This window comes from Engraulis encrasicolus, chromosome 7 (genome assembly GCF_034702125.1).
Source record: "Engraulis encrasicolus isolate BLACKSEA-1 chromosome 7, IST_EnEncr_1.0, whole genome shotgun sequence".
Taxonomy (NCBI): domain Eukaryota; kingdom Metazoa; phylum Chordata; class Actinopteri; order Clupeiformes; family Engraulidae; genus Engraulis; species Engraulis encrasicolus.
Genome location: NC_085863.1, coordinates 43868953 through 43873952, shown reverse-complemented (window position 1 = coordinate 43873952; position 5000 = coordinate 43868953).

The following is a 5000-nucleotide window of genomic DNA, read 5'->3' as shown; positions in this document are numbered from 1 at the left end:
CAAAGTTTTTGAGCGGCCGTCTCACTCTCCTGATCTCAACATCATTGAGCCATTCAGGGGAAACCTCAAATGTGAGGTTCCAGCAAGACACCCAAAAATATTATAGGAAACACAACCATTCTGCCAGGAAGAATGTGCTGTTTTGTCATCTGAGAAAATAAAGAGCCTTATCCACAACTAGTGAAGTGAAAGTGAAAGCCCATTGGGAAACTCCAACTCCCATTGTCATTGTGACACAGCACTCCACAGCACACAAGTGAACACTGCACACTGCACACAACGAAATTGCATTTTTATGCCTCACCCGTGCAAGGGGGCAGCCCTCAGTGGCGCCCCATGGGGAGCAGTGCGGTGGGACGGTACCATGCTCAGGGTACCTCAGTCATGGAGGAGGATGGGGGAGAACTACCACAAACAAGTTAGAGCGGTCCCTGATGTTAAACAGGGCCATATTCAGCATCAGAAACTAGGGTATGTAAACTTTTGAACAGGGTCATTTGGGTAGTTTGGGTTGTGATCATGCTTTTGAAAGAGTAAACACGGAAGATTGCTAATAAATATCTTAAGCCAGTCACTAGCAATGAGTGAAAAAAAAGGTTTTGTGAAATCTTTCATATTTTGTGAGAAATTGCCAAGAAAGCGTATATTTTGCTGGGGTATGTAAACATATGAGCACCACTGTACATAGACACATGCTACACTGTAGTAGATCTACGGAAAAGGATGTTCAGTCACCTCCTGGATATAATATAGAGGACAAGCACCATCCGGGTAGACCTTCTGATAGATAAAGAATGACATTTCCAGACACACAGTAGAGGGCTGTGCCCACAGGCTACAGAGAACTGGAGCCATCCAGAGGTCCAGGGAACTGACATTAACCATTTCATGCTGAGGGACCTCCATTGTAATCTTGTTGATGACCCAGTTTTAATCAGTTTTTAAAGTAGCCTATTGAGTATTAATACTTAATACCAACTATTAAGTCACTTTTTAAAGTATATACTTGGGCTATGTGACAAATAAAAAAATCCTTGAATCTTTGAATCCTTGAGCCATGGTGTGCTAGTGTGTCAGTTTGCAGTCTATCTCATCGGCACAAAAAAGCGACAGGGGAAGGGTTCGGTTTTGCATCACATTTATGCCTTTAGAAGAGTAGAAGTATGCTCATCCCCCCTCATGGTGGTCAGTTGCTGCACAAAGGTGTATCTATCGACAGAGACAGCAGAGGTCTGCTGCACACTGCAACTCCAATTAAAGGCTTATTTAAAGGTGCAATGAGTAATATATTTATGCTGCCCATTCACAAATGTTACCTTTAAAAAAAAATACTTACCACCACCATCAAATTCTAAGTATTCAATATGACTGGGGAAAAAATGCACTTTACATGAAAAGGGGGATCTTCTCCATGGTCAGCCATTTTGAATTTTCAGAAACAGACATTTTTGGCTGCAAAACTTAACTGTACTTTGGTCATACTAGTCAATACTAGTTTATTACTTAGAAAGTATTGAGGAAAAGATTTAAAAAAAAAACTTGGCAATAGGGCAGCACAATTTCGATGAGCATAGTTGCAATACCTACTCTGGCCACAATCTTACACAGTGCACCTTTAAGAAATACAATTTCAGTCTTCCTAGCCGCTTTAGTGTGACACATCACACCAATAGTTTATATTTAAAATTTAAATACAATATATATATATATATATATATAAACCTGACAACTAAACTTTGGCTAGCAGAAAGGCTAAATGGCCTGTGATTCTGGAAAACCACTAGCCGGTGAAGAAAAACGTTAACATCAAGCCCTGGTTGTAGGCCTATCAATCAGAGTTGCAGTGTGCAGACCTCTACCTGCATAACAGTAATGCCTCATGCCAAAGGCAGGCTGCTTCCCTGTGGGTCCAGCATGAGTCATTTACCATCCCTTTCTCCCTTTCCTGGCATAATATTAACTTTCCCATCAGTAAAGGCAGAGATGCTCCTAAAAATAAAATTAAACTAAAAAAAAAGGCTACAGTGATATAAAAATAATTGGTGTTGTCTAAGTATAGGTACGGCCTTGTGTCCCCTGATGCTGATAGCTGGCTGTCCTCTGGCCAGCAACAACCTCATTGATACTGATATAGCACCTTAATAATGCTAATGTCCAAAAACAACTTCATAAGCACACAACATCTGGCCCCAGTAGGCTATATAGAAAATGAACCATACAACTGAATGTCAGGGCAGTTAGTCATATCATATACCCAAACGGAGCATGCGAGAGTTTTTTTGAGGAACTGCAACTGCTCAGGACAACAAGGCACTGTTAACAAGGTATAATCGGAATGTGATCATGAATGAGGTTAGAGTTTTAAAATGAATAACCCCTAACTAATCATTTAATAAGCATTTGTGAGGTCTTATTTAACACTTAAAGGGGAAAAACATTTTTTTTTTGGCATGTGGGGTCTTATTTCTGGAGTAAAACACATCATACACACCCATACCACTATTTTCGCGTTTGGTGCAGTTCGGAAGATATTGTGTCACACGGTATCCACACAGCCGTGGGGGCAACATAATGAGTTGGTCCCAATTTTATGATGTTCTACAGTTGTAGAGATATCAATTGGGGCCATGAAGTGGTCTTTCACATCTCTCCCTATGTGTCCACTCTTTTTTGTTGAAACCAGAAGGAGGTAGCGACGGCTGTCATCAGCCTGCGCCAGCCATTACACTTGACAGCTTCTGACAACAGATAAAACAGAGTAAACGTTCTATTTAGTTGCAATCGGTGGAGTTTGCACATATCCAGGATACAAAAATAAAATGTCAACTTGGATAAAGTACAGTTTTCACCGGATTCCTCGCGGTAATTGGATTATTTTGAAGTTGTGGCTTGTCGCCTGGAAAGATGGACACAACAGTTCCACACTTACAACCACTGCTTACAACTAGGGCTGGGACATTAATGCATTAATTTCGATTGATTAATCGCACAAAAATGAACACGATTAAGAAAAATAACTCATTTTAATCACACTATAATATAGATACATAGTTCTGGATTAGACCAGTGTGGAGGGCAGCATTTCGCCTCATGGTGAACAGCCTGCTGAAATTGAGAAGAGTTCTCTCTTCCTTTAAAAATGTTTTTAGATTAAGCTTATTTATTGTCATAATTCAAAATCCATGTGAAAAAATATACTTTTCACTGTTTACAAGTCAGATATTTAAATGCAATTAACATGCTATTAATTCGATTAATTCATTTCAAAGCCTATAGAGTAATTCTATTAAAAATTTTAATCGAGTCTCAGCCCTACTTACAACGCATCGTACCGTGGAGTGGACCATCGGATTTGCCCGTTTCACCGCACCGCAGAGGGCTTTATCCCAGGAAAAGATGGTCAGGGGTTACAACAACAGCATATAAAAAAGATGATGTGCCGCTGCCGCTTAGGAGCACACAGAGGAAAACAGAGGTAAGATGACGCTAGCCTCCTAGCTTCTTGGGGTTCTAGACACTGCCAATATTGTTGGAAGCTAGCTTGCATTGCAACACTGCAATGGCACAAACAACTAAACCCATGAAATGTGACTGTAGAAAAATAATAATCAAAACAACACTAGGGACTTGTTGAAAGCGTCAGTGTAGATCTGCTTGACCTACTCTGTAATGTAACCATTCGGTAACGTGGTGTTAACGGAGCTGCACGATTTGCTCGCTGGGTACGGTGATAGGCTAGAGGCTAAAACCGGACTTGAAAGTATACGTGCATAAGCCGTGATGTCCATCTTTCCACAAGTGATAGGCAACATAATCCACTTTGCATGTTTTCGAATGCGCAGTTTACACACGTCTGGGGAAACTGTGACTACAAATTACAGTTGGCCCAGACCCAGTTACATTGTTATGGAGTTGCCTTGTCCTGTCGTATCTGAAACAACCGACAAGAGGGCCTGAAAACACAACAAAGATGCTATCCAATATTAAACTATACATGAAGCCTAGAAAACATGCCTTTATAGGAAAAGTTCCATGTGTGATGTGATGGAGAGGGAATTTATTTGCAAATGTAAGAACGTGATGAATATCACATAATGCATAGTAAACTGAACATTTCTGTTGTCATCGAAACGAGGCATTTCATTCGGTGATGCTGAAATATGTCCCCAAGAGATGATTCAATGCGAGCGCCCACCCAGTTGGCAGCCCTGGGTCATAATGAAAATGTCATGATATTTGATGGTGATAACACTTTTTAATAAAACACAGCAGCAAAGCAACACAAACAAATCAACTGATTCTGTGTTTGCAGTAATAAACAGCAATTAAGGTTAGGACTCTTTATTGTATCACAGACACCTTATTGCAAAGTGTTAAAGTGTTTGCTTGCCAAAGTAGTGTTTGACAGCACAGAACGTGCTCTATCGAGATGGGCTGCTTTCATCAAGATAAACTGTCAATAAGCTGCCGACATCATCCAAAGCCACAGGGGCGCTACTGTAGTCTGTTGTAAGGGCTCGGTAGCTCATTTTGATGGTTAGCTCATAACTACATGACACATGCAGGTGTGAATGGAAAATCAGCACCAAGGACAGAGACCCAAAGTGAGAAATAAGATACAATGTAAGGTACAGTATAATGACTCTTTGAGTAAGAACAAGCAAAGTTTTTACAACGATGAAGATAACTTCCTTGTGCACTTTGTATAAAGGCTCAGTCATATGTGGTATGACTTTATAAAAAGGGGCAACAAAAAATATGCAAAACACTCCAAAAGAGGAAATCTTTTTCTGACTATCTGACCCTTTTACTGTAGTGTCTTGTAGAGTGCACATGTGACGGAGGTCTTCCTGCACAGTTCGTTCCCCTCTCGTCAACTACGTGTCATCGGTTCGGAAATGGGAGGCACAATACGATGCCACTGGACTAAAGGACCAGTCCCCCAGCCCAATGGCACTATATGAGGCTATTGGGAGGGAGGTTTACTAACGTTCCACACC